Source organism: Manacus candei, unplaced genomic scaffold, assembly GCF_025592945.1.
Source record: "Manacus candei isolate 608988 ecotype Guabito, Panama unplaced genomic scaffold, ASM2559294v1 h1tg000037l, whole genome shotgun sequence".
Classification (NCBI taxonomy): domain Eukaryota; kingdom Metazoa; phylum Chordata; class Aves; order Passeriformes; family Pipridae; genus Manacus; species Manacus candei.
The window spans coordinates 10,831,184-10,858,821 of NW_026138085.1; positions in this window are offsets into that span (position 1 = coordinate 10,831,184).

The following is a 27,638-nucleotide window of genomic DNA, read 5'->3' on the forward strand; positions in this document are numbered from 1 at the left end:
AAGCCCTTTCTGGTGAGTTAAAGACTGGCAGGGATTCTACCTTAACTCTGAATACCAGTGCTGTTGTGCACACAGATGATTTCCTGTTGTTTTAACCCAGATTTCTGGGTTTCCCAAGTCTGTGTTCCTCTCTGTAGCTTCACTTCACTCAGGCTGACTTATAATCTCTCTGTTTCTCCGTGCACTGGCCTGCAAACTCCAAAGCTCTTGCAGCTTTAGGAGCAATTTCATCCTACTCATTAAAAATGTGACCCCCAAAATCAGCACATCCACTTAACCAGCCTCCACCCCTGGATCACATCTCACTTGCTCATCTACTGAGGACCCACCTTTAAGACAGGCCCTGGTGTCCTCCTCATGTTGCAGGCAGCGAGGTAAGTATCACATGGATGCGGGACTTGCCTGAGGTGATAAGGGGAATCTGTGACAGAGGGCACAGAGCCCACACAAGATTGGGCTCTGAACAATTGGCCATCCTTCCCCAAGATATGGCCTCTTCCTGAGGACTAATTCCTTCTGGTTTTGGCTGTGGAGGGGGCTTGAAGAAAGGAGCACACAAAATAGCCTTGGTTTGCATGATGCATGTCACAACAAGAAAGAGAATCAGATGTTTAGCCTGTGGGGCCTATTCCCAAAGGGCATAGAAATTATAACTAAGTGAAGGAAACCTATTTCCAGTTGTAAAATTATTCTACAAAGGGTCATGTCTCTGTTAGAAAAAGAAGTTAGAAATCCATACATCAAAGAAGACTGAGAAGTGCTCATTAGTTGCCAGTTACATGATGCTTTCAGCTGAGGGCTGGTCTGCCCCGTCCCCAGCCTCCTTCCTTTTCTGCATAAATTAATAGAGAAGTGTCATATCATCAGTCTTGCTACATTTAAATGCCCAGGACTAAATGTTTAGGGACATAGCTGGTACAATAGCTTTTTCCTCCGTGGTAAAGCTACCAAAACTGCCCCAGGCAAAAAGTGACATTTCTCCAATGCTAACAGAGAAAAATGCTAACAAGCTAATTTTGCCTGTTTTGCTTTAATTTTGATTAGGGTCTCACTGGCTATGGGTAAATATCTCGGTCTGATCGAGTTGAAAGTGTGCTTTTTGCTTTGCCTTCACTCATTAGTGAACAGCAGGAGCAAATACAGTGGGTAAGCTGATTACAGCTCTTGGCTCCTTTCATGGGCAAGTGATGAATTCCTCAGGACCACATTCCACCTAGGTGTTATATCCCCTGGTGTCCCACACAGCAGTCACACACCCCTGAGATCATGCTTAGAGCATCTTACTGGTTTCAGCTTGGGGGTGTGATTTGTTATTTTGTTTTCCTTCTTTTTTTTCATGCAGAAACTTGATAACTTCACCAACTCTTTCCTGGATGCCTTTTTTTGTGTTTACCTTCAGAAACAGCAACATTTGATCATGTGTTGAGAAGCTGCATGTTGCCTTGTAAACTCAGAAATTATTTTCAGATGTATTCTGTGGGCAATTTTTTCTCTCAGAAACTTAAGAGGCCCCTGTAGCAATACCTAGATATAGGTCTTTATAGAGTCCTCCACACAAAAATCCCTTCTGCTCTTGCTCACATTGGTGGGGGTGAGCCAGTGGTGTCAAAAGCAATTGAATGGCATGTCAGACAGATGAGAGCACGTTTACCAGAGGAAGAAGAGGACATCATTGATCCTGTTCCCACTGCCGGCAGATGTTGCTGAATGCATCAGGGTTAGCAAGACTGTATTTTCCTTTAGGCTTTAGTACATTTTCCAAAGAGCCGCAGCTCCCTTACAGAGGGAAAATGTAGGACAATAGATGTTTCTGTAAGCCAGAAACAAAGGTGGGAAACAAGGAGCGTCCATAGCCTGCGTATCTTAAAACTGTCTGAAAAGGAATGACAGTGTGGTAGTTTGCTGTTCATGGAGGTGAAAAAATGGCAAGTAGAAGGAAGAAACCTAAACACAGGGAAACATCTGCTGTAAAGAGTCACTGGAGAAATAGCTCTGTATTAATGTGGGAGGTGCATCAGCCCCTGGTGCTGCACACCAGAGGTGTGCAATAAACAGGAAAAATTGGGGGTCAGACCAAGTCATGCAAGAGCCTCCGGCTCTCTCCTGCGCCTGCTTGCTTAAGATTAGTGACCAACACTGAGTGCCTGGGAACATTCATACCTCTTGACATCCTAGTGTTGTCTAGGCAAATATTGGCAAGACCCCAACCAGGAGATCTGCAGCTCTTGTTCCAGGACTAAGCAACTCCCTTGGGATAGTCAAAGAGGACTTGGGCCACTGCTATAACCTTTCACTGCAGACGCTGTCAGCTCTGGAGCGAAAAAAAAAGAAATCCATCTGTAGATGGATGCAAAGAGTAGAAGATTCCCACACTAAAGGACACCAGAGTCCATGTACTGGACTTACCTTGAGAACCACAGTGTAGCTCTCTGGAACACATGGACGTAGGAGAAGGGTTATCACTTGGGCAAAAGGTAACTGACTGCTAGAGCAGGGCAAGCAGAGGGAGGCTTAGATGGGCTTTTAGCCCGACATAGGCTCCCCACAAGCAGTGACCTTGTCTTGCCAATAAGATCTGTTTCATCCTTTTCCTTCCTTATTTTTACTCTCAAAATCTAAGATGCATCACAGCACATCACAAATCTGCACCCCTTAAGCAGAGAGAACCGAGGGGTTTGTGAGCCCAAGAAAGCTTCAATGTTTTTGTTTAATGTCAGGGGTTATTCTCTAGCAGGCAAAAGTTATAAGCTGTTCCCAAGATCCGGGGATGCAGATTCAATAAAGGCAGACAAAAGATTTGAGGTTATATTCTTCAGAGGGGAGCCTCTTTTGTTTGGTTGGTTTGTTTTTACTCAAAGGGCATTTTTAATTTGTTCCTCAGTTGGCTGTTTCCAAATATATTTGTCTTAGCCATCTTCCTCTTTCCCTGCCTCTCTGGTTCTTATTTTCACAGCCATTAGTAAATGTATCACCAGTGGGATCTCTTCTCTAGGATTTATGTTTAGAGTTAAAAATTAATTTCATCCCAGAAAAGAGGATGAAGGGAAAAAGTGCAAGAAAATGAGAAAAATATAAAAAAAATAAGTAAGAAAGAGAGAAATCACAGAGATGTTTGGATGAGAATGAACAGTCTCCTCATTTTATTGGGAGAGCGCTGATGCCAGACTCTGGCTTTGAGTCACAGTGTTCAAAAACATATTGTTCTAAATATATTAATTGAAATATAAAGAAGATTTAAAAATTAAGACCCATATTAGATTGACTATTAAAACTGTATTCCAGCATGACACAAAAATTACATATGAATGAAATTGTTGATATTTGCCAGAAGCAATGGTTGCTCACACAAACTGCTGGGACATCCTGTAATTGCCTGGTGAAATTCAAATTACCAGAGCTCTGTGAGGACAGACTGGCACGTTTTTAAACTTGGCTTCTAGCAGATTAGTTTGCATTAGCATTTCCCAGGCACACATGAAATGAACATTAGCTTATATAGTTCAAGGAAGTTTAAATAGTTAAACAATCCAGGTAAACCAGCTGAGGTGCTGGAAGTGACAGGGGATGGACAGAGAGACACAGCTGTGTTGGAGCCTCTCCATCACCTCCAAGTTCCTTCTTTGCCAGGTATGGCAGCTGGATCACCTGCATGACTGCATTCTGGTGAAGCCATTTACTAAGTAAATGCACTTTGGTGTATTTATTTATTTATTATTTAGTGATTTTATTTATTATTAACCTAGTAAAGTAGCCCTTACTAAATTAGCTCATTTAGGCAAAACCAGGTCTCAAAATGCCCCCTGCAAATACCTGAACACTGTTTAGGGAAGCACCCAGATCTGGAAGCTGGGAGAGGGCAGCAGTAGATGGCAACATGCTCAACCAGCAAAACTGCAGCCAAAAGAGACTCTGTGATCACACAGGGCCTTCTGCCCTGGGGCAGGAAGGGCTTGTCCTTGCCCAAACTCTTGATTTTCATCAATATAAGTGAATGCTGAAAAACTGTAAACTTTCCATCCAGTCATTCTCAATTTATTGCATCAGGAGGGAATAAACATCATACATTTTCTGCATTAGATCTACCCCGAGCTGCACAGGATTTATTTTATTTAGACCACACATTGTGTGGTGTATTTATAAAGCAGAGTCCTCTGCATTACAGTTCTGCTCCGGGAGGTCTCAGCTGAGCCATATATTGAACAATCACACACTTTAGCAAGCTGGTGAATGTCAGTAAAATCTAGAAGTCGCAGAAGAATTTGGTCAATAGGATGGAAAACTGGTAGGAAAGCCGGGTGTGGGGCAGAGTGGGCAGGAGCCTGGAACTGCTGTTAAACTCTGAGCTGTCCTGCAAATCGCAGGAGTCTCTTCCCAGCATCCTCCTGGCACGCCATGAGTCACTACTGAGGCTCCACATTGAGTTATCACCATTTAGAGTGGCATTTCCTTTCAGACTGCACAAAGCAAAGGAGCCATATTAGTAAATTTATTGAGTATTTCATTAGATCAATATGGAGTATGATTTAGGAGCCTCTGCCCAGGCTCTTTAAATCTATTTAATCAAACCAATTAATAAAAAAAAAATCTAGAAAGTTGAAACATATCCTGTAAGGTGCATCGTAAATATACTCCCTTACTTAGGCTTTTGATCTTAGACAGGTAATTAACGGCTTTGGTTAAGTTCAAGTCATTCCCTCATGCCTGCTCATGGTCATAAAGCCCCAGGGCTATGCATAGCTCATGGATTTATTATGTTTTTTTCCAGTTGCAAAAGCTTCTCTAGGTCTGTTTCCTTTTTTTCCCCCTTCCCTCTGTTAATTCCAGCGATGTGGATTTCTGTGGCTCTCCATCCTGGCTACAACAACAGTGGCTGTTACACTTTGTGCAGTAACACTATGGAAAACAGGGCCCTTTTGTCTTCTCCTAGCTTTTGGGATACCATAAATACAACTGAAAACTGGATATCCCAACAGTTTTGCCAGAGCCATAACATGACCATTGCACATGCTGGACTAATACCCCTGAGAGAGGCATCAGCTTTGCTTCAGGAGAGATGAGACAAACCCAGCAGGACACTGACCTTCTTCTCCCTTCTTCATCCAAAAGCAACAGGGTGGGAATATATTCCTCTGTGGAGTAAAGAGGCTCTTAATTCTTCAGCTAGAAATCTCTCAGCTGTTTAGACAAGAATAGAGGAAGCTGAAGGGAGAAAAAAATAGTGTCCATCACAGCAGGGATGCATAGTATGCTGGAGAGAGAGGGAGATCATGAACACATTTCTTCCCAGACTCTTTAAAGTCAAGATAGCAGCTTTATCTTGCTTTACAATCAAGGAAATCCGGGCTCTGGGGGAGAGAGGCAAGGGACAGATGAATGGGTTTCCTCTAAGCACATGTAATATATATCAGTGTCTGAAGAACATTGGTCATAACTCTTGGACAGTGCCCCAGAACAAAATAAATAATGAGGAGTGCTGGGCTCACCTCACGGGCTGCTTGGAGCAGGAGAGCTGAGCCTGATCACACTGCAGACAGGGAGCTCCTCTCTCCCTTCTCCTCACAGTAGGCATCTGGTTTTACATGAACAGCAACAGGAGAGGGAGAAAAAAAATATAAAAACAACTGCCTCACTTTTTTAACACAACTCCCTAGAAGAACAATATCTCTTTCCTAATGAGTGTCAGGTTAATTTTCCATAGGATTTGAACATCATAGGAACTATATTGAGGTATTCCAGGTGATGAATAGACCTGTATTAAATGCCAAAGGCCCTTCTTCTACTATTTTTGATAAAACAGTTTAAGACTAATAGGGAGCACTGTAGGAGAAGTTTGTATTTCTCAGTGTGCGTTATATTACCACTCTTAATTCCCAGGAACTCACCAGAGCTACTAAGAGGTTTCCATGAAGACCTTCTCATCTAGACAGGCAAACCAGAAACAGGATGGAGGATTCTACCCTGTGACAGACAGGACAGTGCCCTGACGATGGTCTACAAGTTGCACTCAGGTTTCTCAGCACCCACTTCAGCCTTGTCACAGTTTGCACCTCCCTGAAATACTCTGCCACCACTTGTGCATGAGGACTGCAGTAAACCTTCTGATCTTACCACAGAAACCCTGGAGGAGAACACTTCTCCATACATCACACCTGAAAACACTCCCTGCAGCCTGAGACTTCCTGGTAAAAAATACTGGCAGCCACAAGAGCTGGGGTGGTTCCCTGATTCAAGATGAGACAATGGATGATGCGACAGGAATAAAACTGGTGTGCAGCAGCGAGAGGGAGATGTCTACTGGTTACCTACCTCTACCAGAACCTTCAGGATGAGTCAATCTGACCTTTGACTACATAAGTGAGAGTCCACAAAAGGATCAAAGCCTTAACAGCAGCCCTAAACCAGGGCACAGACCATACCCTTGCTTTAGCATTCAGTTGGGCTTTCCATCGCATGAGCCTCCATGTCGCAGTGAAAGGAGTAGAGAGGAACATCCCTTCTTGAGAGCATTTACAAGCACAAAAACCCTATTGCAAATCCTTTGAAGACAGCAAAGGCCCTTCCATCAACTTCAGCCAACCTTGGATCCAGCCCAGGGCTGACAGCTGAATGACTCACTGGTGAGGATTTTTTCTCCACAGCAAAGAAGAAAGAAGGTGCTGCTCTCAGAGCAGGCTGGGGTCCATGCTGATCAGACCTCTCTATATTACTTTCAGGAACCCATGGGCCAGACAGAATCTGTTTATTCTAGTATCTACTCAACACTTAAGGAATTAGAGCAAAAGCATTATCAACTGTGTTTCACTACCGGAGGGTTTTTTAAACCTGTCATGCTCCAGAATGTGGCCCTTCCCTGCTAACCCCCTCTCCCTTCCCTGTGGTGACCATGTTCACTGGGTTTTGGATGAGCTGCCACTACTGTGGTCCCATTCTCACTCAAACCATGTTTGGCTACTGGGAGTGGGGAGGGGGGAAGGTGAAGGGTCCTCTGAAAGCAGGAAAACAAATCCATAGCTAGTAAATTATATATAGCTCTTATCCCACAATTAGTTTGTAATTCTGAAGGACTGCAGACAGTCAGACTCCTGTGTAATAATCCCTGAGATCAGATTCACATTGAATTGAAGGACTTTGAAGAAAGATAGACAACAAAAAATAGGCTGGAATCTATACCAGTTTACACTAGTAAAAACTCTGTCCCTGTAAGGGGTTTTAGCAAAAATGTGAGGCTTTTTTTCAATTAGTTTTTCTTTTGCACAAGTTCTTTTCCCCTTTATACGTTTTCTCTGTCTCAAATCCAGATTCTTCTTCATCACTACTTCAGTGTTGGTCATAGTAGGGTTTCTCCTACTTTACACCATCGTAAGACACTGTCAGAAAACAGATATCACTGTGGGAGAAAAGATACATATTTCTAGTTTGGATAATTAGAAATAGACATTGAAAACAATGTGTGTTTTATATATCACATTATATATATAACATTGCAAAATGGGTGGTAGTTGAATTTATCCATTCATCATAAATATTGATTACTTGCGTAGTAAGTGATAAATCAAAATGCAGTAATCACTAAATCAAAGATTTATATGAGTAAAGAGTAGCAAAGCAATTAATCAATTCCCTGTACAGGCAATGATTAATTAGGTTCCAGTCTGAAAGTATAGAGGCTGGTTTACAATTAAGACTATTACAGATAGGCTTTATATATTTTTTTCTTAAACATCCTGTTCTTGAAAAGGAGATAAGTTGACCCCAAACAAACAATGCTCTGAGAAGGATCAGATGATACAGTTGTGTGTTTACATTCAAGGCTCTCAGTTCCTAGAAGCACAGATCACAGGAGATGGAAGCAGCAGCACATTGCTAAAATCTCATAGTCAGACCCCTCACTCTGCCTGGGCTTGCTCGGTTTGGAATAGACAGCTTGGAATAGACACTCGCTCCAAAGCACGGGATTTGGGAGCTGAAGCCATCAGAGATACTCTTCTGGGTCAGCATGCATCCTGGTGGGTGTCTCTAACCCAACATGGATGCAGAGTACTTCTGACACTCCAGATACAGCAACTTTGCACAGGCAGTGGGAAAACCTGGAAGCATCACAAGGTGCCCCAGTCCTTCCAGCTCAGAGGAAACTGTATCCTGCTGAGCCCCAGGGAGTACCAGCTGCAGCATCCCAGCAGTGGGCCCTGCCTGCAGTTCCTGGTGACAGGGACTAGGACAGAATTCAGGGCAAACCACAGCCTGCTCTACACACCCATTACACAAAGTCACAGCAAGCTGGTACCAACAGGGTTATCATCACTCCCTGATCTAGATCGCAAGGAAAATTAGTGTATCCCACCTCCATGGTTTGACATGACCAGTGCAGGATTCAGTTTTGAGCCTGCAGCACTGCTGCAGCCAATTGCACTGGCAGCGCTGGGGCTGTCATGGGATCAGCTGTGTAGCTCAGCAGAGCTGGCACAAGAAAAATATTTGTTCCCAAATTCTCCTACCAGCAAGAGCTCCTCCTTATGCCAGCCAGCTGTTTGGCAGGACTTATTTCCTGCTCTTATTCATCACAATGCCTTAGCCAGGCGAGTTTTGTGCCTGGGAGAGAGCAGCATTTGCACCGTGTGGTGGCTGTTTTATCCCCCTCCCTTCCTCCAGAGAGCTGAAGAACAGGCCTGAGAGCAGCTAAAAACTGGAGAAGAGCAACAGGGCATGCTACCCTGGCTCAAGGTGCACCCTCAGTTCAGAAGGAGGAGGCTTCAATTCGTACAAAATGCTCTTTTTTGGCATATTGAATATGCAGAGGTCATGAGTCTGCAACCCACCTGTGTACCTTTCTGAGGCTTTCCACGTGTCCATCTAAGCCAGATGAGAGCTCTGGGGCTCTCTGGGTAGTGACAAGCTCTCAGGTAATTAGTTTACTCATCCAGAAAATGCAGTTAAAGGTTACCCAGACAACTCCAGATTAAAAAAAAAAAAAAAAAAGTATTTTTTAAGAAGAAGTTGAATCATGTTGTTTGACATTTTGAAAATGAAATGTTACAGCTCCATATTTCAATGGGAAGGTTTTGAGACCAAATTTGCTCAAACTCAGGCTTTTTATATATAGATGTATACCCTCTTTTAAAACAGAACAAAACAACATGTTTTGCATAATTCAAAGTGATAGTTTTCAGAAAAGATGACAGTGGTGAGAGCTATTTCAGAAAAAAACTTGCTTTGTGTTCTCTTAAAATGACAAAAAAGCTGAAAAATTAATTATGCACACATCTCTAAAGCACAAACTGCACAGTGCAGCCTGGGCCCAGGCAGAGGTACCTTAGAAATCCCTCCTAGTCAGCAATTGATTTTTGGTCCTGCATATAATAACTGGACAAGGTATGAGAGCATCATGTGGCTAATGGTGGGTGCTTTGCACAGAGGCAGAAGGGAAGCATCTTTTCTGCATAGCATTGCCTGCAAATGCTCTTTTTGACCTCGTTTTGCCTCAATGCCTGCATTACTCACTCTGAATTTGGCTGTCTACCTTACTCTCAAGCATCTTGTCTCAACTTATTTGTGTAAAGTACAGGACATATGGACAAAATAACCAGAGCGATGCCAAAGCTGTAACCCAACCCTGTGTGTTCTGAAAACTGCAGGGAAAAAAAGAACACTTTTTTGGTGGGGAGAGAGGGAGAGGAAAGGGGGAACTGGGATAAGGAATCAGCTAATTAGCCTCATCTACATTTCAGCTACATGGTTCACAGGTACTAAATCATTCCTGACATATTTAGGTTGCCATTTATTACCAAAATTATTCAATGTGAATTTTGCCATTTAGGACGTGTTAAGAAAAATACTTATGCCTTCAGAGTGACTCCAGCTCTGATCCCTTCTGACATAATGGCACCAGTGGGCCATGGTTTAAGTGCAGCCATGCCTGCCTGCAGTAGCAACCTGGGCACACAGCTGGGTGCACAGCTGCAATGGACAGGACTGCAGGACTGGATCTCAGAAGTGAGTTTTTAGCCCAACCCCCCCACATCTCTACCATCCCCCACAAGTCCACAAATTAATTTCTTCTCCTCTGCTAATCTCAGCATTCAGTGCAGTGTTCCTGAGATATACTGAAGATTTTATATGCATAAAGACTTAACTTCAAACTTAGTCTTGAAACTGTGTAATCACGGTGCAAACACATGTCAAAGGATACACACAAATATGTGTACACACACATGCTCCACATGACTGCTAAGCTGCCTTATATTTTTAGTTAAATCTTCATTGTTCTTTGATGGGTTGTCCACATTATGTTGAGCCACAGCTTCACCTCCCCCCCCCTCAAAAAAAAAACAAACCAAACCAACCAACCAACCCACTAAACAAAAAAAAACCCAACCTAAAACACATACATTCAAACCCTTAGCCTGCCTCCCTGAGGGGGGGGCTTATGGGGCCATTGAGCAGACAAGTCCTCCTGGAGAGTAGGTGGATTTAAAAATATGAGTATATAAGTCATTCCCTGAAGACTTGAGCTGGTTTATGGGAACCAGAATTGGAAATGGCACAGCTCTACACTGTATTTGCAGAAGGTTGTGTCTCTGCTCAGATCACCACCAGCCTGGCAGTGGTGCCTCTGACCACCAGTGCAACAGCTTTTCTCTTTACTGCTGTATTCTCATCGCCCTTCTAATGGAGGAATGAAGTTTATCACACTTGTGTAACCATGTGTGTATACATCTTAGGTCCCCACTTAATGACTTTAAGATGTAGTAGCTAATTCCAAAGAAAATTTGACAGAACAACCAGGTCTCAGAGAGAGAGAGAGTTCACACAGGCTTTATGAAAATAAATTCCTCATAGGGGAAACTGCTCTTACTTAAGCCTTACCACAGAGAAAATGTTAATAAATTCACTATTAGACATTAGAGAGTCAATGTAGAAAAGAAATGCTGGAATCCCAGCTCATCAGTTCTGTTTTCGTGGAAAAAATTGTCTAATCTGGATTTAGTTTGCTCTTGGCCACTGCAGCCAAACACTACTCTAAAAAAATAAGAGTTGCCCATACATTCTCTTATAAATTAGTAAACAAAGCCCATCCTATATTTGAGGTGAGGTTCTCCACATTAATTACAGTCTGAAGATGAATTTTAGTGATATATTTTTAGCTGGCCAGTTCCTCTGCCACTGAAAATCAGCATGAGTCCACAGATGTGAATAAAGCAGAGCTGATTTCCACCACTTTACTTATTATTGTTGAGAATATATTCATTCCTGCATCTCTGAGTTCAAAGAGGAAAACAAAAATAGCCTTTTTCATTAAAAAAGTCAATGTGGGAGAGGTTAGTTGGCAAGATTTTTCCAGTGAATGGGTCTTGATTTTGCAACTGGCTTCCAACCGAGTCCAAGGCAATCCGAATTTGACTTTAAGACTATCTGCTGAACTATTTTCCCAGGCATTTGAAACAGATGAGATGTAACAGCAGTTTTTTCCCTTAGCCAGGGCCAGTTTCCTATCAGAGGTGCAAATTCAGATTTATCTACTACAAGAAGCTTAATAAAAAACACTCTTTTCCCCCTCCCCCAGTCACTGGTTATCATAAACAAATCCCTCAGCAGAAGCTAAAAAGAAGATATTTTGAGGTTAAAAGCAGCCTTTAAAAGAAAATGATGTTGTACATCATCCCAAAATTTAATATGACTTTATGCACAATAGTAATGTGCCTGGTAATGCAAAGATTTTTCTAAAGTAGCTTAATAACAATCCAATATTCTCTTCCTTAAAAAATGAAAATGTATGTCAAAAAGGGATCTAATGTAGCTGCTGCATCTTGTATCCATTGATGGAGAGAACTGATTTACATAGATAGCATTTAACATACTATCATCATTATCCTATCAGTCTTCTGTCTAATCTGGAAGCCTTGAGACAGAGTTCTCAATGTTCTCTGAGGTAAAAAATACCAACCAAAATTATGGTAAGGGGGGAGAAAAAAATCAGTGAGGGACAGATGAATATCAAATCAGATGAGATAAAAATGGGACTTTTTTTAGCCAGCATAGAATGAGCTTAAACTGCTGAAAAGTGGATAAAACAAATAATGTTTAAGACTGTAGCATACGGTACCACAATGATGAGGAATAAAAGAGAGAATTATGTTAATGGTTGGGTCTGTGTGTGCTTGTGGAGACTGCTCTTAGATTGCTTGTGATGGCTTGAAGGATACAGATAGACAGTGTGGATCTCTGAAATCCAGACAGTGTATAATATTAATTTCCTTTCCCTCTTACCCCCTTTTGTATCAATTAATGCTTGTGGACAATGTAAACAACTGAAGGAGGCCTTCCACTGCGAGCAGGATGGGGTTGTATGAAAACCTAGATGGGGGGACTGTCCTGAAGTCAGTGAGGTTTTGTTCTTTCTCTTTGGACCAAGTTTGCACATAATTGCTCATCTTCAACACAAATATGGGTATGGCAACATCTCCTACCTTTTGCTCTCTCCCACTTTTAGTCTTTTTTAAAGTCAGCAAACTCACCAGTGTCTACACCTTTCCCTGCTCTGGTGTCTTCCCCCCACACTGCAAAGGGCTGCCCCAAAGCCCCCAACTGCCCTGTCAGCAGGCAGGACCAGGTGTGCAGGTCCATGCACACTTCCCACCAACACCACAGGACTGAGGCTTTCAGGAAGGAAGGGATGTAACAGCACTTGTGTTTGTCCAGAAACCTTTTCTTTTGAAAACAGGGCAACTAAGCAGGTGGCAGCTCAGAAAGGCATATGAGGAGACCGGGTCACGGCTCAGGTCAGCAGGTTAGGGCATCAAAAACAGCAGAAGAGAACCGGCAGCCAAGGAAACCGTGCGGGCTCCCATGTGAGGTGACATTATGGCCTTGCGGCTGCCTTTGCTGCACTCTCCACCTTTAAACTCTTATTGAGTGGGCTTAACTGCAGCCACACGAGCCAGGCCTGATGCAGGGCCATATCCAGGAGCCACCCAGACTGCTCTCTCCTCATTATGCAACCCTGTTGTGAGGTGGCATCCCCTCATACATCCATGCACCGCCCAGGGCGCAGGGCAGGAGGGTATTTAGCACAGAGCTATAAGGGTTGCAGCATCCCATTAACATCCCACAGATGAGATGCTCCTGCTCTGGGTTTGTGGTGGAGGCATGGCTGGGCAGACCTTTTCCACCCTCCCCACATTGAGCTGGATGAGGTTTATGACTGCAAGTGGTCCCACAACATAGGAGAACATGGATTTTCCTTATAGTCTTATACTGACCATTATAGCCCAACCACTGGGTCATCCCACCTCTCCCACCAGTCCTTTGGCTCCCGCCCATTTGTGTGCCTGTTTGACAGATGGGTTCCCTCAGTCAAAACTAAACAACTCCCGTGATGTGAGGATGTGGTCACCCTCTTTGTCTGGGAAGGCATGGCAGGAATTCCTGCAGCGGAAGAGCTCCAGGCCCTGATCCAAATTTGCCTCGAGTGAGCTGAGTTAGGAGGATTTCAGTGCTGTTTGGATCATGGTCCATTCACCATGCAGGCCTCTCCCAGGACCCCAAACTAATCTCTCATAGGAGAGTGATGCACAAATCCCCAAGTGATGGTACAGTGAACACAGGGAATCAGAGGGCACTAAAGGAAATGGAGCATCCCTCTGGTGCTGCCTGTACCACATGTCCTCATGTCACATGGTTGCTCAACCCTCCATTTAATGCTGCATCTGCCCTTGCATAGAAGCAAGTATGATGCAATATAAAGCCTGATCTAGTTGCTGCACCTAATTATGAGGAAGAATAGAGCAAATTTTACCCTTACATGGACACGAAGTGCCAAAGCTGTGCTGCTACTGGCGGAGTTCCCCTGTGGTTGCATCTGTAGGGCACCCAGCAGGGATTTAATCCTGTTGTAAGTAGCATTATCTTGAGCTCAGATATTTGTTCTGGGCTTCACAGGGTTAGCAGTAGGGATCAGTCCTGCCCCCAAAACCTAGTGGCTTTCAAAGCGGAACGTGATCATTTTATTAAAGGGATTATGGGTCATTATTTGTCTGCAACCACAAAGCACCGGACTCAGTGACTCGGGAGGTGCCTTCCAGTATTTTGCTGCTGTGTTGCTAATTGAAAGAAAAGCTGTTTGGTTCCCTGTCCTCAACATTTATAATACACAAATCCCTTGAAGATGTTGCAGGTTTCTGTGGGAGCCCGAGAATCCTGGGACACAAAAACTCTTTTAGAATTTCTAAGTCATGTTTACTTGTCTGAGTTTTCCTAATTTTTTCAGAAGTGGAGAAAAAAAAATGGGATCCTAAAAGAGTGAGTTGAAACATTATTTTTCATAAATACATCTTCCTTTGCCTTCTTGGTATTGTCCTTCTCAAGCACATGCAGTCTGATCATCATCGCTCAGAGCAGTGCAGCAGACAGGAGGCAAAATGTCAGAGATCCAGACTAGCAAGAGCCACTCTCCCCACACCTAATCTAGACCAAGCTTAAAAAATACCTCCTAGAAAACAAGTTCCACAAAGTGAATTTCCTGGAACAGATGAGACAAAGGAAAAATGAGATGCAGAATCTGTAGCAAACCTTTTTCCAACCAACCATGGTGTTAAATGGGCTTAATGGAACTCTGAAAATGAAAATTTTCTTGAGGAGAAACAGTTATATGGATTTTACCACCTTTTGGACAAGTAGATAGTGCTGGGGTACAGCCTGAGCTATTTACCTTCACTGTGGTCTGTGGGACTGTGAGATAAAAAGGTGATGGGTCTCACACCCACTCGTGCCAGGTGGGCTCATGTGATTCAGAAGCAAGACTGAGGTTTCAGCAGCCCAGGGAAGCAATGATCAGATTGTCTCACTCCAAAACCAGGACAGAAATGGAAAGATTTTCCTTTAAAGAAGTTCGTTTGGAAGAGAAAAAAAATAAACCTTTATCTTAAATGCAATAACTGAGAATGCCCTGATCCTGGAGACAGACATCTAAGCAGATGCAAAGGACTCATCGAAGACAAGCATTAGTGTTTGTAAGATAAAGCCTTTATTGATACTTAAAGTTCCATCAGTTTAACTAAATGTATTTTTAAAACTCATTTAGTGAAAACATGCAAAACCCTTGGGCAGACACTCTAAAATTGTTTTAATGGTTTTAAATTGAATTGGCTTCATGATTCCTTACTAAATTAGACTGTGCTAACTTGAAATTGTTCTGCAAGTGGCCACACAGCTCTATGCACAAGATAAACTGAACCAAATTTTCAATGCAATTTCAGTCAAACCACCTTACATGTAAATGTGGAAAAAGCTTTAAATACAGGAAGGTTGTTAAATATAGGATGGTGACACAGCACCTGGCTAAACACACTGAACACACTGAACCTTGTCCACCGAGACTCAGTGTTAGAATCACTTCCAAAACCTGATATATTTGCTTTCTTAATTGTTCTGTACAGTTTTTAAGTACTCAGTTGACTACTGATTAATGGTTTTCTAAAGTCTCTGCAGCTCTCACATTCATTGGAGTCTACTGTGTTCAGCACTCCAGGAGACTTCACAAGAACTTTTAAATTATTTTTTTTTTTGGTTCCTCCATTGCTTTCTGAGACAGAAAGCAAAGAGGTAACAATAAAATGGCAGAACCCAGAGACAACAATGACAACTCCACAGACTATGATACTGAAAGAGTGACAAGTATTTCTAAAGGCTGCTTTGACAACTCATACTGGAGTTTTCCTTTAAGTTACAATCATTCTTCTGAAGTGGTAAAATTGGAGCCTGAAGGATCTGAAAATGAAGAAATAAACTTGTGTAGAGTTGGCAGCATCTTACAGTGCTCATGGAGCATCAGTTATATCTATAATGCCCTGTCTTGCACCTGCCAAAGTTGCCTCAAGACTCTATTGCTGTGCCATGGTACGGCAGCTTATTAATAAAGCTACTGCTCTGCTTCTGGAACTGCAAGGCAGCAGACAGGGAGGAAGTGTGGCATGATGGCCTGGGCTGCCACACTAGTACCTGTCCTGCTCCCTTTGTGTCAGCCCCAGGCCTTCTTAGGACCTTCCCAAGAACTAATAATGAGACTGTTTGTTACCTTTCCTGCTCCAGACCCTCCTGGTTACTTAGAGGGTTTATTGGATTAGCAGTTTGAGGTTTGTTCCTTGTTCTCTGTGCAGAGCCACAGTGTGCTGGATGCTGCAGGGAAAAACCAGACAGCCCCTTCCCTAGAGCCCAGCACTGAAGAGAAGAGGCACAGGTGAGTCCATGAGGACTAGACCTGCCCAGGATGGCATTGGCCCACCACTGGTGTGTTGGAGTTTTAACTTTAACAGCTGAGGTGTTTAAACCCGGAAAAGTCCAGATTGCAGCAAAGGTGTGGGAGATGTTGTTGTGCAGCTGCACCTGCCCGAGGCTGCAGTGAATCACATTCCCAATGCAGCAAGAGACCAGTCGAGGGACTGTCTGGGTCACATACCTGTTCCAGAGATGCTGCAAGAGAAAAACAGTTACCTCCTGCTCTCTCCATGTAGGATTTAGCCTGAAGGTTCAACCTAACCCTAGAAATTTGTTTTCACCTGTCTAGTGAAATGATTTCTTGCCTAAATAATTCAGTTGCTGTCAGCTTTATCAGCTGGACATCAGGTTATTACTGTTTTGTTTAGAGGGCAGCAAATCATTCCATGAAAAAGTGGGAATCATCTGTGAATTGCAAAAGCTGGCAATCAGACAAACATCAAGATGTCAGGGAACTTCTGAGCCTGATGCTGTTAACTTAGACCTCAGCATCACCCTGCTTGGTGCCTTCCACTGAAAGGCTAACATCCTTAAATTTTGTCTTTTCCTTAGATTGGGGAAATTCCTTCTTTTCCAGGCCAATCAACAGAAGCTCACCACGATTTATGGCTTTGATGAGTGAAATTTTCAGCCTTGAATCTACAGACTGACGCTTTAAATACATTATAGAGATTATCAGCAATGTATCAAGGTGTCTTTGCAGGATGGTATAAACTTCTACTGCACTACTTATTGCCATAAACCATACTTCCAGGTTTTTATTTATATGCGCATTAGCTCAATATGATTGGATCTGTAGCCAGCCCTGTGGACTGGAGTAATTTATATATATCAATAAAGGTCTCCAGCCAGCCACTGGGTGCTCTAAGGGGAACAGTAGTTCCATTTAAAACATTAGGAACTGGAGAAATTGAAAATAACTCTCTATTTAGAGGCCAAGAAGTAAGACAGCAGGCAACAGAGGTCCCAGTACAGCAAGGCTATACTAAAGAGATTGTTAAAATGTCATTTCACTTACATTTAAGCCCTAGGAAAAAAAAAAAATTAACCCTTTCCCTCTCATACTTGCTACAAATAACACTTGAAAAGAAAACATATTCTTCAAACCTAAAGTGTTTTAAATAACCCCGAGGGATATGACCATAAAACTTTGAGCGACACGTTCAAAGAATTCAGGGGAGTTTACCTGCAAAATTAGTTTTAAAAAAAGACAGAAAATCTCATTACCTTTGCATTTGTTAATGTTAGAGCTGAAATGTAAAAGCAGCAAAAAATCCCTCAGTGGCTGGATTTTACAAGGCACAAAAAGCCTACAGGAAGAAGTGTCATCTTGTCTACCTAAAGCAACCAAACCCAATACTATTAAATTTTAACATTAAAGTGTCTTTGACTGCTTATTCCTTTAACAAGCAAGGAAAGCACTACACAGGCATCTAGCAGAGATCTGCTGAGGTTTACCTGCCTCCCCTGCTCCTAAGTTTCCCATGGTTCATGGATACACTTGGCTGGCAGTCTAGGTTTTAACGGTGTTTATATAGTAAAAATTTCATCTTACAGTGAACTTTAATGACCTGTAACTCAAACACAGCTTGATCAACTTCCTATAATTTTTTCAAAAATTCTCTTTAACTTTCTGCAAAAGATAACCAGCAGGTCAGAAGGAGGATAGGGCAAAACTGTTCAAGACAGAAAAAAGGCATATGACAAAAAACAGGCTGTAGGGGCTTACTGTAGTATGAACTATGGAGCCACACGATTCACATCAGGACAAAAAAAGCATGTGGGATTGTTAGAGAGAAGCATCTGCTGAAAGAGGGCCTTGCCCTGCTGCACTGCTCTGTATTTTGCTCACTTTGAGCTAGAAAAGCAGCAGGAAAATGCGAGCTCCTTCTCTCCATCCCAGCCCCTCTGCTCTCTCTCCTTTGCAGGACTGAAGTGCCAGTGCTTCATTTTGCCTTCTCAAAATTGACAATTTTTCCGAGGGTCCGAAAGACCAGGGTGTGGGACCCGCCTCATGCGAAGCAAACCGGTTGGGTTTTCTTTCTCTGTTCTTTACTTAAACTGGGAGGGGTGTGTGTGTGTGGGGGGGGAAATGAACCAAACAAACCAGCAGTGTGGTGCTAAACTGAGGAGCAGTCATTTCTAAGCAAACATAGCGTGGCTGATGCGACCACAATCGCCGAGAGATCAAGACTTCCCCTCTCCCGTTACGCCCCCGCACCCCAAGAGAGGGAAAAAAAATTGCTTAATGCATAACAATGCCATCGTGTGCGGGAGAATTCCTGCCTTGGAGGAAGTGTCCCCACCAGAGCTCCCGCGCGCAGCTCACAGAGCTTTGAACGCTCCTGCTGTCCTTGTGCCCCAGCCAAACTAAACCCATTTCTATTCAGAAATCAGATACTGCCCTGCTGTTCCAGGTTTTGTTTTGTTTTTTAAAAGGTTTGTTTCTTATATTGGGAATTTATTTGCGGTGGATTCATTTATGGGTCACGAGGTTTTTGTTTTCCAAGAATATTGCTTCCTGCTCTAGGGAGATAGTGTGGGCTGGTGGATAGAGCCATTGGGTGGAGACTACGGAGACCTGAACTGTGGTTTGGAGCAGGTCATGCCCTGTAGCCTCTCTTCCCATCTTTTCAACAAAACCACCCACCCTCCTAGACTTGTGCATGGTTTCAGTTCTCCCACTAAAGTAGTGATTCCTAATTAATATAATGAAAACCTTGCATTTAATCCCTCCAATGAGTGGGCCTGTGTTGATATCTAAGTCTTGTGTTAGACCTCGTGTCCTGGAGAAAAGTCATCTTAGGATACATAAGTGGGAGGAAAGCATGCTGTGATGTAGAGAAAGGATATATGAGAGGAAGAGATGTCAGTGTGACAGGGCAAAGGTGAAGGAAAACTGCAGAGATACGTATCACAGCACTGTAGCTGATGAGTGTGGAAAGTTTGCACCATCTACTGAGAGTATCCAGCTCTTTTAGATAATGGAAACTGGGCTAAAGCTTGTGAAAAAGGTGTTACTGCACTGGCCCCAGTGGCAGTGGCCTTCCATGGGCTGTATACAAGAACATGACAGTCCCTGTTTGGCTGGGACTGTGCCCAGATCCTGGTCAAACCAGCAGGTCAAAGGCAGGGTCTGAACTGGAGGTCCTGAAAATGTTTCTGTCCATCCTGCATCGTATCAATGGTCCTTCATAGTTGTTGATAATTATGGTGGGTTTTTTCTGAATAAGTGCATTAGTGCCTCATATTCTCACTTGGTTGGAACCGCAGGCACACCGTGCTGCAATGGCTGTGTTATTCTAACATTATTAAATGTGCACTCTTCTTTTATTAGGCTTTTTAATAACATTTAAGTTGCACTCCTGGGAATTTTTGCAGAAAGGGAACATTGGCCAGCCTAATTTGTACATGAAAATACCCCATAGGCCAGAGAAACAAGATTCAGATGAATTTCACATACAATATGACTATGAATTCAACAAGCACTGAAGGAGCTTTGGGGTGTAAAAGCATTCAGCTAGGAACACTCGAATCCCATGTGTTGTGCTCTTGAGGCTGTATCTTGTTTGTGCACATTACTGCTTGCATTTCACGTGTATTTTTGCTTCTTTAGTAAATGCACCCAAGTTTTCTCATTCCATGTCTAAAAGGTTCTTTATAACACCCCACAATGGGGGAGTGGAGAACTTACTGTCCTTACAGAAGACCCTGCTCTGCATGTCAATCTTAAATCACTTAATTCCCAGGCTACCAGAAACACAAAGCCCTTAGGGATGTCCTGGGTGAGTTGTCCAAGTGCACTCCCAGCCAGGAAATTCGTGGGTGTACAGTGGTGCTAGAAGTGAAGGCAGATGCTTGTGTCAGACACCGTGGGGACAGACTCTCCTCTTGGGGAACTCACCAGCTTAGGCAGGAACAGGATCAAAGCTCTGGAGAGGAGCAGGCTGCCAATGCCAACTAATGTCTCTGAACACAATTCTCTCTGCTTTGCTCTAGCTGACACTGCTGTTAAGGAGCTTTTATCTATAATCAGCTGTTTGTCATCTTCCTTGCTACTTCATTATCCCTTTTGAAAAAGCATTTGCAATAATTTTAGATTAGTAAACAAACAAAGTCACTTTAAAAGGGAGAAAACTGTGCATAACCCTTTTCCTTTCCCTGGGAAAATCATAACTTCAACTTAAATGTTTTATTTCATCTCTCTTGGAGAGCTAGCACATGGAGATCCTGACAGAGCAGGCTGCAGGAATTCACAGGAACAGCACTGCATTTTCTTGCTTACAGCTGCCTTCCCTGCTGCAGGGTTACTGTTTTCCTATAATACTGCACAGTTTGAAAAATTGAGCTGTTAAAAATGTTAGAACTGAAAATGCACAGCATTAGATTAAGAATTAAAGTGTCTGAATAGATGTTCCTCTGACAAGACATGGATTCCAAGGAATGGAGTTTGGCTTTTGGTTTTTCCAAAAGTTCCCTGACTTACATTAGGTGAGTCATTGAATATGTCTCTGCTAATTATTCTCTCCTTCTGGTTTGTTTCTTTAGAATCAGGTAAATAACCTCATGTCCCCATCAGTATTCAGCTATTTTCAAAACAAATGTCTCTGTTTTTAACAGGAAAATTATTCAGATAAGTGCTTACTGATGGGAAAATTATATGTTCTTTAATGTTTGTGGAGCACTTTTCTCTCTACATACAGTCACTAGCACATGGGAACTCAAATCTGGTTTCAGAGTTTGCAGAACTACCAAAATGCACATTTTCAATGGCAAAAGCACAAAGAAAAGATGGGAGAGATTTTGTCACAGTGGTTCAGTGGTGCAGTCCATTTCCAGGGCTGCAGCTCTGCGTGGGAACCCTGACTCAGCAGTGGGAAGTGAGTTGCATGGTCACGTCTCTCTAAAGCTTGCAGGTTACTCTGTGGTTTCTTTCACATAAAGTTCATGGGAACATTTTGTTCAGTTTCATGACACAAGTTCTGTTTTTTCACTTCTCATGTTTCATTTTGGGCATGAAATGATGAACAGACCCAGAACCTCAAAGAGAAACTCATTGGAAACCACGACATTTCTTTGGTCTTTGTTTTAAAGCCAGGAAAATCCACAAAATACTCGCACTTTCTATGAAAAACCATCATCTGGTTTAAGAAAAGATCCTAATCAAACCTTCCCCTGATTTCAGTGAGGAATTCCTGATTTATGCCAGAGTAAACAAAGAAGATTCAGAGGAACAGTGCCCAAGAACTACGCAGTGAACCTGGCCTGGGTTTCTTGTTGATTAAAAAAAGATTTGAAAGTAAATGAGTTAGAACAAGATGGTAGCAAACTGGGGTCACTTTCAGGTTTCACAATGGGCATTTTGCATAATTTCAGTCACAAACCATACAAGTGCAGGAATATCCACTGGGAAATACAGGTCCAAACTCAGCAGAGATGGGACCCAAATACTGGGCTTGGCTCGTGTGTGTTCTTTCAGTGTTTTGCTTCCTCGAGCCACGTGTTGGCACAGGAAACACACATACCATGGATCTGAAATGGTACTTGTTGTGCTCTACGGTCCTCCAGGACATCTCTGGGATGCGTGGGGAGAGGGAAGCCGGTGGTTCTCCTGAGGAGCAGTGGTGGAGCTGGTTTTATCACCACTTGGGAAGTGGTTGCAGCGTCTGACAATAGTGCTGATATATGAAACACATGTGAGGACAGTGGAGTACACATGTGGCCTGGTTTGCACATTGCCTTGTCATTTTCTCTTTCCTGAAAGACAAATGCAAGGAAGATGATAGACTTTCCAGAGGCTGGAAAATTATTTTGGTGTTTTGTAATTCTGTTTTAGCTTGTGGCGAGGCTGGCACAGCAGGGCCTGTCGAGTGTGTTTGTACCAAACGTAGCACCCTCCTAAATAACCCTGATCTCAGACACTGACGTTAGCAGCATTAGTCCTAATCTTTCTATATATAGTGACTTATTGAAAAGGTCTTACTTCAAAACTGCTGCTGCTGCAAAATTGCTGTTGCTGAGTAATATGACCCATGATATTTTATATTTACTAGAGCAGATCTATCTCATCCGTGCTCCATTTGATACTGCAACAAGAGATATGTGCAAAGAGTTAGTCACTGTGACTCACATAACCTCAGTCCCTGTAAAGAAGCTGTGTTTCATGCTTTCTGTCTTCTTTTTTTTTTCTTCATAGAAAGAAAAAAAAAAACAGTTCTAAGTGAACCAAGAGTAAAAGGAGGAGATGGTAGTAATCAGTTCCACCTAATGATTGATCAGTTTGTGAGGAATGCTGATCAACTCCAGATGTTGCATTCCAGCCTCAAAATGTGATCATCAATTCAGAATTCCCATCTGGTTTGTCTGACACCAACAACACAAGAAGTTTTCCAAGAAACTCTAAAAAAAATATGTGGTTGTTGGGAGAATATCTCTGCTCAGACCAGTACATTTGCCAGTAGGATGTGGTAGTTCCCTTTTGTGTCTCCTATTGGTGTTCCTGAGTGACTTGTCTATTGATGGTATCTGACAGAAAACCACACATTTTTGGATATACCCTTTTGGGACACCCTAACTTCCAAGGCCAGGGATTTCTGGATGCTACTCTCTCTGTCTGTGCTGCTGGGGAACTGTGGGTAACACTCGAGTGTTAATATTTTAACTCCCCTCCAAAATCAGAAGCTAATTGGAGTCAGCCATCCTGTCCACTTGCCAGATGTCACAGGAAGCACTGACTGCCAGCAACTCATCAGTTTTGCATTTGAAAACTTTCTTTTTTTAACTTCCTTATTTCTCAGAGCTCCGCTTCCTTTATTTACTCACCTACCCCATCCATTCCATAAAGCAACCATACCCCTGGGTAGCAAGATGCCAAATTCAGTTCTCATTTACTGATTCACCATTCCCACTGATTTTAACAGAATTTATGTGAGCGTTACCAATGGATCAGTCCGGCTCTGACCCGGGGGTCTGTACAGAAGTGGCCACTCTCATGCTGCTCTGAGTTCCTCGGGGGGGGGGGGGGGACGACACTTGCCAGCAGATCTGTTGTCCTCCTGAACCACATGTGGTCAACATCAAGGTGAAGTTTGCCTGCAAGTGAAGAGGCAGGAGGAGGCCAACCCCCTTGCAAAGACACAAGAACAGAGGAGGAAGGCAGCCAGTGGAAGCCTCGTGCACATGCAGTAGTTTATGCCCTTGCTGGGTCCATCTCCACCCCTAGAAGTCAGATCTTTTAAGTACAGTTTTTAATCATCTAATGACAGCTTGTCCTACCACAGGACGGGGCAGCCACCATCAGGCAACCAAACACACAGGCTTAGCTGTCCCGTCCCAGACAGTGAGCACCCACACAGATTCATGCTCGGGGATGGAGAAACAGGAGGAGGCAGTAGTAAAATGAAAAGCCTTTGGGAGGCTTAGCTGCTGCCCTTTGCAGTGCAAATCCAACCCTGTTCTGGAGAGCAGGCCTGCGAGGGTACAGAATAACCCCCAGAAGCATCCTGAGGCTGGGCACATCAGCAGCACTCACAGCCACCCTGCATCCATGGCACAAAGAATCCAAAAGTAATGGCTCGTTCTGGCCAGCCCTGCTACTGCACACCCAAGGTAATTATCAAGGGGAATTCAAGCTGCCCACTGGAAAAACAGAAGCCAGGCTTGGAAACCAGTTGCATCATGAATGACAGTGGTGCTGACAGTTTTAAAAGCGCTCAGGGACTTTTTAAAGCACTGCTCACCCATCTGAGAGAACCTTTCATGGGGCAGGAGCCACAGCCGTGCAGGCGGGAAGAGCCTGAGTGCTGCAGGAAAACAAGGAGCTGCTGCCATGTTGGGCTTTTCCTCTGCATTTCCAGATTTCCAGGCAAGGGAAACCCAAAAGCACAGTACTCCTCACCGAGTTATGGCCTTTGATAGGGACTACCTTTGCTTGTTAAGAACACCTTGGCTGTATCTAAGGGCATCCTCACAGCGAGGCAGTGGCAATGGCTGGGAGACTCCCGGCACACACCCGTGTTGGATGGGTGGTTAAGGTGCCCCCACACACTTAAATGCATTTCCTTGCTAAATTCCCTGCAGTACATTAATTTTTACTGATTGCTAATGGCTGCCTGGCTGTCTCTAAGGCAACTGGTCCAGTTATTATTAATTTCCAGAGTAGAAGAACAATAGGTGTTCATTTATCAGTGAGGTACAAAACAACAACCATTTTCTGTTGTTGTTGCAAACTATAGTTTTTAACTATACAACTCCCACACTGATTGTGTTTTGGGTCATTTCTTGCCATAAAAAGTCCTAATGTAAGAAAACTTGGGGCAAGGATAAGAAAGTAAAATTGAAGCAGTGCTCAGGAGAAATTTCAGTCTCCTTCAGTGAATGAATATGAAGTGAATGCAATTTTTCAGCTGTCACTGACCTATTTTAGACCCTCTCCTTGCCAAAGAAAAAATTCCCTAGGAAACTTCATTTGCCATAACATGATTTTTCTGGAAGGATCAGTGAAAAAAAAAAAATCAGAAGAGAAAGTTTAAATATAGGGTTCACGAGCTGCTTTTTACTTGATGCAGGAACAGGGGCAAGCAGAATAAATGACTTTATGTCGGTGCTATAACCATTTCTATTCAGCCTGCAGGCCAGTGGGGAGAAAAAGTGACCCAAGCAAAAGTTAGCACGGCCTTAAATCTTTTCCGACATGCACTGTCTGATAGGGAATCCTAAAACACATAAGCCAAGCTGGCTTTAAATGCATTTCCTTGTGTATGCTGTAATGGAAACCTGCTGGATTTTGCATGCCCTTGATTGGATATATTTTGGGGGATAAAGTCTCTGCTGGCATAACTGTTTTGTGGCACTGGACTTACTCACAAAGACAGTTCAGTCTTGTGTGTTAAAGGCAGGGTTACGAGAATATAATCACATCATTGATTTAATTACCCCGAAATGCCATTTCTTACCTCAGAATGGAGATCTAAGGGAACAATTTCCAATGGAAATATATGTATTGAACAATTTCTGGTGTCACAAAATTCACTGGTAGTGTAGGTTTACTTAAGACCATTTAACTATATATCATTTGCATGTTTGTTTTAATAACTATATTTATTGTCATGTCAACTGACAGAAGCAGATTAGTATAGAGTGTGCAATATTATACAGAGCAGTAATATTTTAGCATACCCACTCTGTGTCAGGCTACAGCATTTACCAGTCTCTGAGTGGTGGCTCAGTTTCATATTTACACATAATTTTGTGAAATTGCAGAGGCTTCATTGTCACAAGGTGGGTACAGGAAACACTGGGTGAGTAAGTCTAAAAATGTGATAGTGGCAGAGTGAGCTGTTTTATTTTCAGATGTTTTTGAGGTATGGGGTGGTTATTTCCTTTCTTCTTTTTTTTTTTAATTGTGATGTTATAGAAAGCAAATACTCATTTACAGGCAATGGGAATGACCAGTTACCCCTGCTGTTGCCACTTGAAGCAATAGTTCTGCCTGAAATACCTATACTCTTACATTTTTATTATGCTTCAAGATCAAGGCAAAAATTGACAAAACTTTCCAAATTATTTTACAGTGTTCCGTTTTTTAACAAGAATTAATCTCATTTCTTAAAATATCAAAATTACAATTTTTCATTTTTGAAAAAAATTTTATTTCTTCACCTCTTTCCTTTTTTTTCAGACTACCAATCTCCTTCTCTCTCTGTATTTCCTGTGCTCTGTACTCCTGTGTGTCTACTGTAAAACAGAGTTTCTTTGTAAAATGCTTTGAAGAAGAAGAATTAAATATGTTATATGGGAAAGTACTATCATTAACATTGACATACTACAACATTTTGAGAATACTGAGGTTGAATTTACATATTTAACTGCAATCTCAGCCTTGTTCACAAAGTTCTTCAATGTGCATAACTGAACTCAGAGTTAATGACTTGAGTAAGTTCTGTACCAAGAAGACACCCAGGTGAGAGTTACAGATACGAGTTTTAAATTATTTTGGACTTCTTTTGAACAAAGTTATAACACCACAGTGAATAAATTAGCCATTTCTATTTGAAATCAATGGAACCATTTGCATGACACCACTGCAAGGTTCAGTCAAGATGCTTATATAGCTGAAAGCATGTTTTAGTATCAGTGAAGAAATCAGGAGATTCCAGGAGATAAAATGTGCTAATAGACAAAAAGTGGCACTACTCAGCATACTTGCTATGAATCAGGTGGTGTGGCTGAACCCAACACTATCTAACCTGGAGCAACACGTTCTCCTGCCTTCATTCACAAGTATAAACACACAAAAGTCACTGAAAGCCTATTGCAAATTGTCTGTTTGATTGTATCTCTCAATTTTTGCACTATGTCAGGTGAGTCAGCAGTCAGCCACACAGGAAAGAGAAATGATACCTTGCAAATTATTAAACTAAAAAAACATAGTACAAGATTTGCTACTAATTATCATGAGCTATTCATAAAGGTAAACCCCTTTATCATATAATTTCATAGAATCGTAGAATATCCTGAGTTGCAAGGGATCCATAAGGATCATCTAGCCCAACTCCTGGCCCTGCACAGGACCCCCACAACACTCCCACCATGTGTCTGAGAGTGTTCTCCAAACACTACTTGAGCTCTGTCAGCTTTGGGGCCGTGACCTCTGCTCCGGGGAGCCTGCTCAGTGCCTGACCACTCTCTGGGGGAAGAACCTTTTCCTAATATCCACCTAAACCTCCCCTGACACAGCTGAACCATTCCCTTGGGTCCTGTCTGGTCAAAGAGAGCAGAGATCACTGCTGCCTCTAGTGAGAAGTTGTAGATTGCAGTGAGGTCTCCCCTCAGTCTCCTCTTGCAATCTCCACTGCTCCGTAAAAAATATACTTCAATAAACTAGTATGCATGTTGCAGATAATCCAGAATGATCACAGAACATCCAGGAGGGCTCCTTAGGTAATTATTGTAATATCTGCATCCTCAATGTGCTACTTTCTAAGATGCTGAGGTTCATCTTTTTAATATTTGGGGCACGGGAGGATGAAACCTTACCCCTACTGATACCTCATGCCAAGGATCTGGAAATTTTGATCTATTTAAGAATATCCAAACGGCCAACATGGCCAGCTTGGGGGATCCAGAGTGTTTTCCAGGGTTTCTGACCCTGGTGAGCTCTTCCCTGTCCTGCAAATTACCTCTTCCAGTGGCGGATGCATCCTCTTATCTCCCACCAAACTTATCCTTTTCTGAGGAAACAGCCCCCTGCAACTTCCAGAGCTCTCTAGAGAGTCAGTCACTCTGCCATGCTTAAAAATAAACTTTTCAGTCTGAAGTCCCATGGGAAATACTTCGTTAGGAAAGGGGGGGAGTGAAAGGAGTTAAAT